The sequence below is a fragment of the Rhinolophus sinicus genome, chromosome 17 (genome assembly GCF_057876585.1).
Source record: "Rhinolophus sinicus isolate RSI-liver-muscle chromosome 17, RSI-T2T, whole genome shotgun sequence".
In the NCBI taxonomy this organism is placed as follows: Eukaryota; Metazoa; Chordata; class Mammalia; order Chiroptera; family Rhinolophidae; genus Rhinolophus; species Rhinolophus sinicus.
This window is the reverse complement of record NC_142517.1, coordinates 208,919,103-208,934,381: the sequence shown is the minus strand read 5'-3', so window position 1 is coordinate 208,934,381 and position 15,279 is coordinate 208,919,103. Positions and strand designations below refer to the sequence as shown.

General features: G+C 53.5%; 1 protein-coding gene across 5 annotated transcripts in view; it reads right to left on the bottom strand.

Moving 5' to 3' along the window:
• The window catches only part of SH3BP4 (SH3 domain binding protein 4), an 85,449-nt gene that overhangs the window by 57,975 nt on the left and 12,195 nt on the right, over positions 1-15,279 (bottom strand). For 2 of the 5 annotated variants that reach the window (XM_019739787.3, XM_019739790.3), the window contains exon 2: positions 7,240-7,418. The exons of 2 other annotated variants lie outside the window; for them this stretch is intronic. The gene's annotated coding sequence lies outside the window, so the exon portion shown is untranslated. Of the gene's footprint in view, positions 1-7,239; positions 7,419-9,168; positions 9,476-15,279 lie in introns of all 5 variants that reach the window. One more of the 5 variants, XM_074315406.2, reaches the window with a different exon arrangement.

Genomic DNA, 15,279 nt, shown 5'->3' with positions numbered 1-15,279 from the left:
TAAAACACAAATTCATTCTCCTACAACCTGGGGGCCAGAAATCTGAAACGGTCTCACTGGCAGGTGTGGTCCCTTCTGGGGGTCCTAAGGAGAGAACCCACTTCCCCAGTGTTTTCATGCTCTGGTGGCACCCGGATTCCTGGCTCGCGGCCCTTCCTCCATCCTCAAAGCACAGCTCTCTAATCACATGGCCTTCTCCTCTGTAGTCAGCTCTCCTTTTGTCTCCTTCTTGAAATGACACTTCTGGTTACATTATATTTAGGGCCCCTCCGAATAATGCAGGGTAATCTCTCCATCTCGAGCTCCTTAAATTAAAAACCTCTGCCGAGTCCCTTTGGCCATAGAAAGTAACAGTGACAGGTGCTGAAGATTAGGGTCTGCATATCTTTGGGGGGCCGTTGTTCAATCTATCACACCGCTGTGGGAAACAGCCGGGCTTCCACTCCCCTCTCTCTCTCCTGGCTTCAGCTGTCACTCGTGACATTCTTTGTCTATCATTCGTTCATTTCCTTTCTCTTCCACCAGAATAAATGCTTTCTGAAGGCAAGGACTTCGTTCTGTTCACCCAGAACCAGCTGGAATCAGCAGGCACTCAGGAAATTGCTATGGAATCCCCCCAAGCAGTCAGACTCCGTTTCAGTAACAAACGCACCTGTCGGGCCGGGGGCAGGACACAGCCTGTGTCACGCACTACTGTAGCTCGGTCCGCAGGCCTGCACCCAGCACCCAGTAAGATGCCCCGTTAGCAGGACCTGGTTCCTGAGCATGAAGCCCCCGGTACCTGCGACCTGCAGCTTGGTTTTGGAGCCACTAGATCTACTGCGTCCCACCTGCCTCTCTCCACCTTCCCGCTGGCTCACCTTCGGTGCATGCCTTCCCCTGCTCACAGATGCAAAGTGCCTGCTTCCTCTTGCCACCTGCCCACCTGGAAGCCTATCCCACCTCCAGCCTCCTTAGCACCCGCTGCCAATTCCCTTCCCTCTGGCCTGCTCAGCAGCCCCACCCGAAACCCCTACACACATCCCACCTCAGGACCCTCCCAAGGCCCAGCTCCCACCCGCCTGACTCCAGGTGTCAGCAACACCTCTCCCTCTCCCACTGAAGGACAGCACTTCTGGCAGGCCGGCGCAGGTGAGCTCACGAGGCCCCAGTTCCCTGGGGAGGAGTCCCTGCCGAGCTCGAGCACTCATGCTCTCTGGGGAAGGTGATGGGTACATTTTCCAGTGCCCTCCAGCTCCTGGGCTTTGCCTCCGACAGACCAGGAGGGCTTGCGAGCCCTGACTGCAGTCTGAGAGCTACATGAAGCTGGGCAGGCTGTGCACCTGGCAGCACATGCTCCATCCTCCATCAGGTGGGCACAGCACATTCCATGACCCGGGATCGCAGGCTTTACTACGGCAGGGACAGCAGCCAGCCCAGTGCCAGCGCCGGGAGACGTCCAAACACAGAAGTGGACAAACCTAGGGAAGCTACAGGTCTGCCCACAACTGCTACCAGCCAGCTCTTGGAAGACGTCCAGGCACCCCAAGAAAACAAGATCACAGATGGCAAAGTACGGTTGGAGGTAAGAGGGGGATTCAGTTCAGACACACAGCAATTTTACTAGTGTAAGTATGTCCCAAACAGTCAAATGTACCTGGCTGTCCTGCAGTTTTATTTGCTAAACCTGGCACCCTAGAGGGGAGGCACGGGGTGGACCCCCAGACTGGGCCAGTCAGAGGGGTTTCCCAAGATTTCCGGCCTCAAGGAGAGAGGTGGGCAGTGGCCTGGGGGGGAAGAGGGGTGGTCAGGAGCCAAGTCCAGGTGGGGCTAAGGCTTACTCCCTCCAGAGTTCACTAACACACCTGTCCTCTCCATGACACTCACTTCCCATCAAAGGACTTTTGAAAAAATAAAGTATTTCTTGCTAGCTATGAAAAAGGGTTGTTTCGATAATATGTTTCCATTCCAGCATAGCTCTGCAAGAATTCAAACAAAGCAGCAGCGCTCAACTACAAAGATTGCCATGGAAACAGATCCCCTCCATCTGACAAGCAGGACCTCACCTCCCATCCCACCAGAAACCCACTGCAGACTGACCAGAAGAATCCTTGTGAAAACAAACACAAACGACTGAATGGCAGGAAATGTAGCAGCTCTTTCTAATTTTAACTTTCTCCAGGAATGCATTCCCTCTAAGTGGCTGGGGCGTTCTCCCCAGGCCCCACATTCCTTCAGTAAAACCAGCCACCTCCAGAGTCCACAACAAAATGCAGATTCAAAGTGGCTGCCGGCTGGCGGGGAAGGATGGAGCCCAAGGTGCAGTGTGGACTCAGTGATTTTCTCCCAAATGACCGGGAGACCAAAGCGTGCTATTTGAACAGGAAAGCACGCCCAGACTGGAGGGGGACAGAGCGCTGACTCCGCCTCAGAAAGGCAGTGCCAGAAGGTTACAATAAGCAGGAGCCCGTTTCCCAGGCACGATGCCAGACAGGAGCACAGCCAGAACTGGGAACACCTCAATAACAAGCCTGCAGATTACCCCCGCCCCCCAGGATTCATTGGGTTTTTACAGCCCACGTGGGCAAGCGACAAACTGGGAGGCAACATTTGCAATGCTCATAGCCAAGAAGGGCTCGTTTTCCAGAAAATTCAAAGAACTCCTACCAGTCAATAAGAAAAATGAGCAAAAACCATGAAAAGGATCTTCGCATCAGAAGGAACCAGAATAGCCAATAAACATCAGTCTGTAGTTAATAATACGGAAAGCATAAAAGCAGGTCGGATGCCCTCTGATATCCACCAGGCCCCCTTCTGCCCCCCAGAGTGAAAGGTCAGCTGAGGGCTCAGCTCCCTGCCACGTGGGCCTCTCTATATGGCCGCTGGCTGCATCAAAACCAGCAAGACAGCAAGTCTGTTATCCAGAAGGAAGCTATCACCTTATGTAACCTCGTCACGGAAGTGCCATCCATCACTTTTGATGAATTCTATCAGTCAGACGCAGGGTGCCAGGCCAGCCAGATCAGGGGCGTGAATACAGGGAGGTGGGGACCCCCGGGGGCCGTAGTGGACATAGGCAGCCACAAACAGGGCACGGGGCCATTTACACCGAAGTTAAAACCATGAAACACAGTGACATTGCATCGGGACACAATGTGTATGGGTGATGTGGTAAAAACTAGAAAATCCAGGCTAGGGACGACCTTAAATGCGTTACGCATATTAGATCAAGCCCCTTTGCAGGGGGAGGGGGGAGAGGCAGGTGAGAGGGAGACGGGTTGGGCAGGGGCATCAGGAACCTCAAAGTGAAGGGTGAAAGTCCACTGCTTGGCTGGGGAGCGGCTATACAATCCACAGGAGTGTTACTGGTTTCGGGATTTTCTGTTCACCCCAAATATTTTCAAGCACTACTACTATCTCAAGATTTAGGGGCCGCAGGATTTGGCCCCTGGGCCCCATGGAACAGTCCGGACAGGCGCCCTGCACACTGCAGGACCTCGGAAACCCACCGTCTCCTCACGCGCCCGGCCCTGCAAAGGAACAGACCAGCTCCGACCTGCAAGCAGGCCCTCCACCCCGGAAACACTTGTCTTCCTCCACGCCAAACCAAACGTGAAGGCCTCCAGCGTTACCTGGCAGCCTTCTCCTCCCAGGCTGGGTGATGACTCCCGGAATCTGCCCCACCCCTTGCCCGCTCCTGTTCCTCCCGTTCCCGTAATTAAAGGCGCGAGTTGTGGACTCTATAACTCTCAGTCTCTCCTCTTCTCCTCATTAGCCCAGGGCTCCCCTCCAAGGCCTCGAAACGCCCTGTGGCTGGGGGGTTTGTCCTTCTCGAGGCATCTGAGAACGAGAGCCACTGATGGCTGCATGTTGGGAGCCACCCAGACCACATCCTGTTTGGCTTCAGCACTGACTCAGTCATGCCAGGACCGCGGAACAAAAGAACCTTCTGCACAGGCTCACGGGAGGCAGGACGCCTGTGGTGGGAAGGCGGCCAACCAGGGCCCACGGGTGGGTCAGGGGCACAGACGGCCCAAGCACACGCCAGCTCAGCCTCAGGGTTTGTGGGGCGCGAGGAAAGGGTGTCTGGTTCCTACAGCCCACGGATGAAAGCAGGGCCGGTGCCCAGGGCCCTGCATTTTGCCTACCCCTCTACACTCCAACGCCTCAGACTCCCAAACACTGCGGAATGAATGACTGACAAAGCACTGCCAGGATGGAGTGAGGAAACGCAAACCATAAACGGATCGTGAGTGACGTGGAATTGCTTAGAGGAGGAAAGCAACCTCTTGTGAGGCCTTCCCTGGAAGTCCAGCACCGAAAAACCAGGGCTCCTCTAGAAAACTCCCCACAACTGCACAGCCGGCTCCTACTGAAGAGCTGAGGGCGGGACCAGAGGGGCGTTTTCTCTAACATGCGTTAGGCGCGTAAGGAACCTGGATGGGGAATGTTGTGGTTTTTAACTGAAGCGGGCTGACAGTCTCCGTGGGGGACAAGGTCTGTTTGCCCGCATTTGAGAAGCAAAGGGTGGCGAGGAGAAGAACCTGCTGGAAACCCCAGACAGCAGGGAAGGGGCTAATGAGTAGCCCCTGGTGCAGTCAGGACACCGAAGTAGCCCTCTGGCTCTGTCACATCATGTGAAGTTCACAGGAAGTTCACAGGCCTCTGTGTGCACTCAGCGTGGGGACCACACACTCTGGCCTGAGGTGTGAACCTGTCACCTGGGACATGCCAGCTGTCCCACCTGAGTAGCCGCAGGTGCCATGAGCAGCGTCTGGACTGCCCCACTCCCCCCCTCGCCCACCAGCGGAGCCCTGAGCATCCAGCAGACCTGCCCTTGTCTCTACACAGGGCTGCTGTGAGGCGTGAAGAACACGGGCGAGGCCCTTACCATGGCTGCAGGTACAGCTGGCACTAACAAACGTGCTCCCTGCTGGTTTTCTCTGATCGTGGAACCTCGCATGTCACCCACAGGCCACCTCGGACCACTCCCAACTCTACTGCTCCCCCCACCTGCAACCCCCTGGTCTCTTTACAGCTGAATCTTACCCCTTTACTCACATTCAGGCTTTTTTTTTTTTTTTTTTTTTTTTTTTAAATCTCCCAGTTTCTCCACCTGACAAAATTTCAGTCCCGGCTTCCAAGGAGTGAAGCGCGAGCCCCACTCCTCCCAGAGGCCACCCCACCACCCGCCCAGTCCGCACCTCTGCTGAGCACGGACCCCCTGGCTACTCTGTGCGGTCCTGGACCAGCAGCCTCGCCCCCTCCCTCCACCTGCTGGGTCAGAGTCTGCATTTTAACAAGACCCCAGGCGAGCTGAGAGGGGCTGAGCTGGACCAGGGCAGGTCCAGTGGAGACCAGCATTTGTCGCCCTGCTCTCCTGGAGATGGGTCCTGGAAGAAAGCCTTCTCACCTAAGATTACAAGCTCAAGTGCAGGGCCAGGGGTCTGCATGCGAGCGTGTGCATTCAGTGACTTTCCCGGGACTGGGTGTGCAACAGTGCTCATTGCCAGTGCCAACTCCTGGCGTGAGCAGAAAACAGCTAAAGCAGCAGATGGCTCGATGCGGCTGTGTACACTCTGCACATACTTCATTCAGCCATCTTTGGAGGAGACAACCTCCTCCTGTTTTCCGAGCATCTACCCCCGACATATAGTCCACAGCAAGATTAGTGGGGGCCCTGGGACCCTGCCCTGAACACCTGACCGCCCCCCAAAGCCTAACGCTCCAGACTCTGAATTTCGGAGCAGTTTATAAACAGGCCCATTGTCCCCACCGCTCGGCTCCCTTTCTCAAGTTCACCTGGCAGAGAGATGAGCGTGTTTGTGTCTGCAGACCAGCTCCCTCGCTGGCCAGGAGAGCAGCTCACCTCTAAATGTCTGGTCCAGGAGAGAACAAAGCATGCACTGTGGGGAAACAGGGCCCCAGCCTGACCCAGAGGGGGCTGGGCCCACCATGCGTGGCTTTTGGAACTGAGCGGGTACTGGCAGGGTGTGGGGGCCCAGGCTTCTCCCTGGCAGGAGGCACCCGCTCCTGCTGGCCGTACTGGCAGGGCACCCAGATGCAGACACCAGCTGTGGTCACTGCATGAAGCGGACACAGGTGCAGAGGGCCACGCTGGCCCGAGAGCCAGGCCCTGACACCCCCGCCACCACGGCCTCACTGCCGTTCCTTTTAAACAAACTCTTTCTTTCAGAATAGATTTAGATGTAGAGAACAGTTGTGGTGAAAAAGGGCCTAGGGTATGTATGAGACATTTTACACAAACCTCATGGTAACCGCAGGACAAAAATCCAGAGCTGAGACACAAAACCAAAAAAAGAGGAAACGGAGAAAAATCAGAGAAGTAGGGAAGATAACACAGGGGGTTCCCATCTACCTCCCAATACCAGCTTCCTCTTACTAGTAACATCTGACGTTAGGGCGGCAGGAATGTGGATACATTAGGAGTCACTGAAGTCCACTTGCATTCAGTTTGCCTTAGCTTTTCCCCACTGTCCTTTTTCCATTCCAGGATCCCATCCAGGACACCACATGACGTTTAGTCAGGTCTCCGGAGGCTCCTCTTGGCTGTGACAGTTCCTCAGACACTCGTTACTTTAATGACCTGCACAGTTTTGAGCAGGACCAGCCAGGAATTTGGTAAGTGCCCATCGGTTGGGACGTGTCTGATGTTTTTCTCCTGGCTACTCTGGGCTTATGGATTTTGGGGAGGAGGACCACAGAGGTGACCCTGTGGCCTTCGTATCATCTCTTCATATCAAGGGCGCATACTGTCACCACCACTCACCACTGCTGATGTTGACCTTGGTCACCTGGCAGCTGTTAACTCCCTTCTCCAGGCCCCCGGTTCCTTCTCTGCATAAAGACTTCCCCACATCCACTGCCAGCCAGAGGGGGTAAACACAAGTTCCGCTATTTATACCAAAACAAGCCAAGGAAAGTACCCAGCACAAGGCTGAGGACAGACCTGGCTTAGCTGCAGGCAGCTCTGTGTAAAACATCGGGCGACCTCCTCACCACATACACACGCTGTTCCCACCTAAGGATTTAAGTTAGTGACACAGAACTGTCAGCTGTCTATAAGATCAACAGGAGTTTAAAACCTGAGCGGCTGGATAAATAAACAAAGGTGATAACGTGGCCTGTTTATAAAAAAGGCAATTTCTAGACGAGCCCCGCTCAGGGTTTTGACGCACACCTGGTCAGGTGAGCGGGTGCTGAGGGGAAGGTGCCACCCTGCATGGATGGATGGGTTACCTGATGAGGTCCCTCAGGTCTGTGGGTGTCCTTCACAGGGGTCATCGGATGACAGCCTCTAAGCGTCGGGGACACAGGCACATATAGAGGACACACAACGTCCCAGGCACTGAACGTAGCTGAGCTGGGCCCATCACTCAATTTGGAGAGATCAGTGTCTGTGTGGGGCTGGAGGACACCTGAGGATGAGACGGGGAAAAGAAACACAGCCTCTTTTAAGTTCCTTTTGGGAAGAGAAGCAGGGAGGCAGCTGGCGGGAGTGGGGGTTAGGATGGAATGCTCTAGGTCAGACTACTTTTGTTTGACCTTCAAAGCTTAGGGGAACTGTTTGGTGCCTCAGTTCACCCACAGGCTAAATGAAGATGGTCACAGGACCTGCCTCACAGGTAGGATGCCAGGATGACACGTGAGTTCCCCAGGAAAGGGCAGAGGAAAACTGTTACACGATGGAATTCAGGCGCTGGGTGTGTATCCAGGTTTGAGTCCTGCCACTGTGACCTCGGCAGGTGACAGAACTTCCCTGGGGATGTCTGTTTTTCCACCTGTACAAGGGCAGCAGCTCTGGGCAGCGCTCAGCACTGCCTCACACCCACTGAGCACAGAGCAGCCGCTGTGGAGCTGCTGCTGCCACTGCCACCATCCTTCGGAGGCCGGAAGGATTCAGTCTTGGGATAACAAACTACTCAACAGACACCGAACTCGTCGTCTGCTGAGGAGCTGTCCAGTGCAAAATGACGGACTCCAGCAGCAGCGCCCAGCTTTGCACCACAGCCGTTCACCTCACCCCTTACCCTTCCACAGAGTGCGAGGCAGAGCGATGCCTGCTGGGCCTGGCTCAGCCTGCTCCAGGGGCAGGGCCCAGACGTGTGCCGGGTGTACGGCACACGCCCCATCTGTCACCAGGGTGTTTTATGACTATCCCCATCACAAATCGCCACGTGTTGCGGCCCGGCAACCAGCTGTGGTTAAAGATGAGCCACATCCCCTCCCCCCGCAGAGCGGGCACGCTGACTCGCTCAGAGCTACCTGATTCCTTCCCCTCCTCCCACCTATAGGCCAAAGAGCACCCCCACACCAGCCTGTGGTGCCCGGGGAGGGGCGAGTAGGAGCTGTGCCCAGCAGCGAACCCCTTGTTGTCGCTGAGTGAGACAGCTCGTCCCTGGTCCATGCAGCATGGAATGAGCCCTCAGGCTCCCTGCAGTTGAGGGGTCACTGGGGACACACAGGGCCAGCCCAGCACCAAGAAGCTGCTGGGTTGCAGGTGAGCCCAGGCCACCCTGAGCTGTGATTCAGGGCATCGTTCTTAGCTGAGGGCTGAGTGCCCAAAGGGCGACACACCCCACTCCACCCAACGCAGCAAAGGGGGTCAAGTTCACAACTCTCCCAAATCCCTGAATGACAGTTTTCCCACAGCTGGGGAGGAGCTGAAAGTGAACACATTCCTTCTCCATAGTTCAAGCGAACTTCCCAAACCACACCTATCAAACTAGACCCAGAAAAACACTCGGTGGTAGGCAGCCCATGTGGGCATTGCCACCCACAGCTCCCCCAAAAGCCAGGCTTCAGAAAGGGGAGAAGGGCCTCTGGGCAGCCTGTGGCTGAGGGAAGCGAGAGAAAGCATCTACTGTCTGTTCTGGGGGGTCTGTAACATGCATGTGTCCCCAAGAAGTCGGGGTGGCTTTAAGACCGGTGCCCGCCACGTACAGGGCTGCCAGTGATGTCTGCCGGCTTCACTTCAGGACAGAGCACTGGGACCGCTCCTACAAGGGAAGCTGTTTGCTGTGCTGGGGTGCTTGCTGAAACCCCATCTCAGGGAGCAGCTGGGAGGGAAATTTTGGTGCGTGCACTGGAGTGGGCGAACTACTGCGTCCATCCCTGCATGGGCCATGAAGAAGTGATGCAAACATCTGCCCGGAAGATGGCACTCACCTCGGAGGGAGGGCTAAGTAGCTGGATGGCACACAGGTGACGTCAGTGTGGCCAGCAAGCGCTGTCCCCCATGACTGCTGAGTGAAACAGCAGGTTGCAGGAGCAAACGCGAATGGCGCCGTTTGTGAAAAGATGCCCGGGTGTTGATCGCACAGCAGTACAGTTACAGGTAGTCAGACGACTTCTGATTCCTCCTACCGGCTGTACTTCCCAAATCTCGGGTAAGTGTGGTTTACTCAGAGACAAACACAAGACACAGTCAAGGGCCAAACTTCAGAGTCACTGGGTGGCTTCTCAGGTTTCAAGTCTGCAGGGTGACGGGCATTTTATTTATGTTACTCATCACAACGGACTTTAACCATGTCGACTCTCAACAATTTGCAGGGGGAGGCGGCTTTCTGGGAGTAAGGCCAGGGGAGGCTTGTTCCCAATTTCATGGAAGGAAATCCTCCTTCTAAATGGTCTGTTTAGAAACAAGGTCCCCAAGCACATGTGAAATGAGAGACCCACGATATCTAAAACAACTCACTTGAGTTTTCATTTTTACCACAAGCAGTTCCTGTACCTATAAAGAAAACGGCTGGTCAAAAACACTTGACAGAAAATCTAAGTAAATAAATGCTGTTTAAAAGGGGCAGGCCAGCCAACAAGCACATGAAAAGATGCTCCACGTCACTAGTCCTCAGGGAACGCAAGTCAAAACCACAGGTGCTATCACCACACGCCCATAAAACCCAGAAAATAACCAGTGCGGGAGAGGATGGAGAAACTGGAACCATGTACAGTGCTGGTGGGAATGTAAAGGGATCAGCCACTGTGGAAAACAGTACGGAGGTGCCAAACAAAAATTAAAAATGGAACTGTCATATGACAAAGCAATCCCACCTCGGGGTATAAACCCCAAAGAACTGAAAGCAGGGTCTCAAAGAGATGTTTGCACCCCAATGTTCATAGCAGCAGGACTCACAACCGCCAAAAGGCGCAAGCCAAACGTCCATGGACAAATGGATAAAGAAAATGTGGTCCATCCATGCAAAGGAATAGTATTCAGCCTTGCAAGGAGGGACATTCTGACACCTGCTACAACATAGATGAACCTTGACGACATTATGCTAAGAGAAATCAACCAGTCACAGACAAACACGGTATGCGTCCACTTAATCAAGCTGCCTAACACTCAAATTCATGGACATAGAAAGCAGACTGGTGGTTGTCAGGGGCTGGGGGCTGAGGGGTAGGGGGAGATGCTAGTTAATGGGCGACTCAGTTTTGCAAGATGGAAAGTTCTGCAGGTCTGCGGCACAGCAAAGTGAATACACTTTTCACTATCGCACCGCCCACTTAAAAACTGTTAAGATGGCAAATCTTCTATTGTGGGGGGTTAAAAACAAATAAATAAAATTAAAAATCATAAATAAAAATGTTTAAAAAGAAAGGGAGGTCATAAACAGGAGTCTATTCGTTTTCCTCATGTAGTTTCTGAAATGATTTGTGTCTGGCAACACCCTGCCACCCTGCAGCCTAAGTCCCTTCACTTCAGGCCTGGTGCCGCACAGCTTAGCTCTAAGGCAGTTTAGAAACACAAACACACGCCTGGGCAATTGCTGTTCGAGGCAAAGAGTGACCCTGATTCCCAAACGATGCCTCAGCCACTTGGGAACACAGACGTGGAAACCTGCATGACAGGACAGTCAACAGAAGACTCCCCCACAGCCCAGCGGAATTAGCCCCAAAAGTCAAGGCTGAGAAGTCAAGGCCGGAGTCCCAGGAGAGCCCAGAGACACAGCCTGTTCCAGGGGTGAAGAGAGACTCACTTCTCACTTGCCAGGTGCCTGTCATGTTTGGAATTGTTACAAAAGCACGTACTATGCTTAGAGCAAACAAATGTAAGCACACCAAAAGCTCAGGAAAACCATTCTCTCAGGAATGAGACCATGCAACACGTATTCCAATGGCGTCACCGTAAGTGGGTGATTTTCAGTCTGGCTGAGTATAGTTACCTAGGATGCTTTTAAAATTAGGGATGCGGGGCCCCAGGCCCAGGCCAACTGCCTCTCTGGTGGGGGGGCGGGGTTGGTGAGCAGTACCTGTAAGCATGAGGAGCCCTGCGGAGACCCCCCTTAAGTTTAGGAGCAAGGTAAGGCCACCTGGGTCAGCCCCCAGGATCAGTGCCTGCAACTGCTGAGTTCTGACCCATATCTGGAACTAAACAAGAAGTGAGGAAGGAAGGGGGAGCGACTGGCGGTCAGAGAGTGTGTGTGTCTGACATGGAGCCTTAAGGCCTAAGGAGGCAGGTCTCACAGGCAGGAGGTGACAGGAAGTGACAGGGGGAAGGCCCAGGAAAGCAAACACATCATGGGGGACCACTATGGCATCTGCAGGCCTGGAAGAAACACAATCAGATGGTGTTTTCTGTTCTCGGCAAAGGGTGGAGACCATCGCTGCAGCACGCCCAGCACGCTGATGGCATCAGTGCGTGTTCACGAGGGGACCGATGAATGAACATGCAGGAACAAGGGGAAAGAGGTCTGCCACTCAGGCAGAGGCCCAGGTCACAAGCTACATCACTCGCAGCAGAAGTCGGCACACACGGGACGTCATGTGACTGTAGAGTCCCACAGAACCCCACTAGTACACATAGTAAGACACAATCTCCCAAATACAGAGAGGGGGACCCTGAGCCCTGGGTGGGGGATGAACCTGGGTCACCTCCTGATCAGGGCATTAAACACACAGAATCAAAACCACACACTACTGCAAAAAAACCCCAACTCATTAAGTACTCTGCGCAACAAGAAATTCATAACAGGATTGGCAGATTTAACAACATGCAATTGAAACTTCTCGTGAAAACTACGCCCCCAGACACTGGGAAGAGAGAGATGAGGTCACCCTGCGAGGCACTCACTTTGCCGCATCCCGGAGTTCCAACACCACACCCATTCTTGACACTCATCAAACCATTTCGGCTGAAATGTTCTCCTGGTGGTAAAGGTAACCGAGAGCCCAGGTACTTAAGTCACCAAATCATAAAACCAATCCTGTGTGTCACTACACCAAGTAGGAAATATCTAGAATGAGACTTGAACCCCGTGAAAAGAACCGCTCATATACTGCGGGAAACAGACCTATGACAAGCGGACCCAGCAATAAAGGAGTGTCAGGAAAGGCAAAATTCAGGACCAGGCACACTGAATACACCCACACAAGAGAGGATTTTTACATCGACAAAATGTAAAGTGACAAAAAGATCCAACGACCATTCTGAAAGAACGTACATGAAGAAAAACCGTTAGTGTTGATCCCGAGAAAACGACAAAACCGCAGCCGGGAATCACGCGCCCAGCTCTCGAAACCTGACAGCCCGACAGACTGAACAGATGGGCCGCAACACAGACCATATTGGAATCAATGAACTTGGTCTAATCGATCCAAGTCGAAACCTGTGACAGAGAAAATGATGTGTAAGCACCCAAGGACATTCGCCAACACTGGAAACATTCTTGAACCTCTGTAAGCGTCCCCAAAGTAGAAATCTGTACAGACATCCCCTGGCCCCAATGCAATGATGCCAGAAGTTAACTAGAAATAAGATGGAAGAAAGAAGGGAAAATAGAGAAGAGAAAAATTAAGTACTTAAAAAAATAACTCTTAGGTTAAAAGAGGATATTAAAATAAAAACTAGACCCCTTAGAAAGAACAAGGACCCCCTGGGGTCCACCTGGCTGTAAGCACTCACCAGGTGACTCTCCCTGGAGCACCTGGTTAGGGAAACACAGATGAAACCACCCCTCACCACCCCCACCATTGTTCTAGCCATGTTGCTACTTCCAAATATCCCCTCCGTGTTCACACATCCAAAGAGGCAATTCTGGAACTTTCCATCAATCCATCACCATTATCACCAAGCTATCCTGAGTCCCAGATCTCTTGGTGGACTAGGGCACAGATGGTCCTATTCACCATCCACTCCATCAGCATTGATGGACAGGTGAGAGGACCCGATGGCCCTGGGTGTGGCCACTGTCACCTGATGAAGGTAAAGTCCTGTGGGGCTTCCCCACAGGTGGCAGCAGGAAAACCAGAGATGGCTCAATCCCGGGCAGGGCGGGAGTGGGGAGGCTTCCCATAGGGCACTAGTTCCTGCAGACAATGGCTAATCAGAAAAGCACCAGAAAACAGAGATATTTGAGGGCAGGCTTCTCAGGTATAAAGGTTTATCTCTAAACCATCTACCACTTGGTGGTGAGGATCCAGGGCGCCTTGCGAGGTGTAGACCTTGACAAACGACAGTTTCGATGGAGATGAGGGGGGGATGTGGACACAGAGACACACCTCACAACAGCAGGGTTCCTGTGTGCTTGCCAAGCGTGAAGGTGAAGTGGGGGAGAAGACGGAGCCCCTCCTGCCCAACTACCCCCTCTCCCAGCTTTCGGGTCTCTTCCCTGTGCTCAAGCCTTGGCTCCTGCTGGTGGACGGAAATCAGCCCCTCGGACTATCCACCTGCCTATCACCTGCCCATCCTCCTCTCACCCGAGACCTCACCTTGCCTGCCTCCCCCACGCTGCTCCCTGGTCTGGTGGAAAGCACCTTGTTTGCCCCGGGACTTGCCTACCCTTGGGGAGAACAGGCACCCAGTGAGGGGCTTATCAGTGACAGTCTGGACTCAAATCCTGACTGCTGCACTCACAGCTCTGACGAGTCCCACCTGTCTGGTGCCTCAGTTTCCCTATCTGTTATAGAGGCATCGCCAAGAGTGCCTCGCCTCACATGAGATGTAAGGATGAGGAGTTTATAGGTAAAGTGCGAAGACATCGGCTGGCACACAGCAAATGCTACTGACGTCCCAGCTGTGATGGTTATAAGCCCCATATACCTGTGCTGTGCAAGAACGCCCAACAAAGGCAGAAGACATGGACACGACCTGTTAGCAAAGGGGGATCCGTACTCTCTAGTACTTGTGTTACCAAGCACGAGGTTGGCGCACTTAAGCAGAGTGCTACACTTTCTCTGCCAGACATGCGGCGCTCACATTAGTTTGTCACCAATACTATCTGCCATCCATGAAAACGACTTTATTGGGAGTTTCTGAGCATCCTTACAACTCCAAGGAAGATGAGGGTTCAAAGGCACAGACAGCCTCCAGTGTAGGAGGTGCAGTCAGTGTGAAACGGAATCCAAGACGCTGGCGTGTAAAACACACACCGCGGGCAGGGAGGTGGAAGCCACTCCATGGCAGTACCCACCTGAGAATGAACGGTGGCCGCCAGGGAAACGTCTGGTGGCGTGTCATTTTCAGTGGCCCCAATCCTCCCGTGCTCGCGGTCTGTGGACCTGCAATGGCCGCTGCCCAGGGAAGCCTGGCACTCACGGTTTGGGGTCAGCATGCCTTCAGTTAGCATCCAGGCACAAGCAGCATGTAAGGCCGTTTGCTGCCCGGTGTTTTCGAAAGTCGCCATGTCCATGGACACTTGGCCTCAGCTTTGTTGTCGGCAGGGTGTGAACAATGCCACTTACCCCACTGGGTTTCCATCAGGGTCGGAGAAGTCAAAGGCCCTGGCACACGACTGCCTGTAGGGGCTTTACGGACATCAGCTACCACTTCTCATTTCTCCCCAAACATTTTACATCTACAGTGGCCTTCATTTTGTTACAAATGCCAGGAGACCACTGCCCCAAACTCGCCCAGGGACCCTCGCACCCAAACCACAGCCTCTGCCTGCGTACTCCCTTCCAGCCCTGTTCACAGGCTCCACTGAGGGGCCTATTTGCAATTCCCAGCAGTAAAATCTGAAGGCAAAGGACAACCATGAACAACCTAACATATTCAAAGTCACGCGCTCAAGTTTTCCCAGGACGCCTAATTTACAATCATCGGCTAAGCCGTAAATCGCCATTTCGTCCTGAATGCCTTAGTCACCTGTTACATGCACCAGCCCCCACCCACCTGATCCCCGGGAACCACTGCTCTTCTCTCCATTTTCCTGCTCATCAAAATAACCCCGCTTCTCGCCAGAATAATCATACTCCCAATTTAGCAAGCAGCCAATTACTTGACAGTTTCACTGATGACGAGAGAGCAGTGTTGATGACATCATTTTCTAGCTCTTA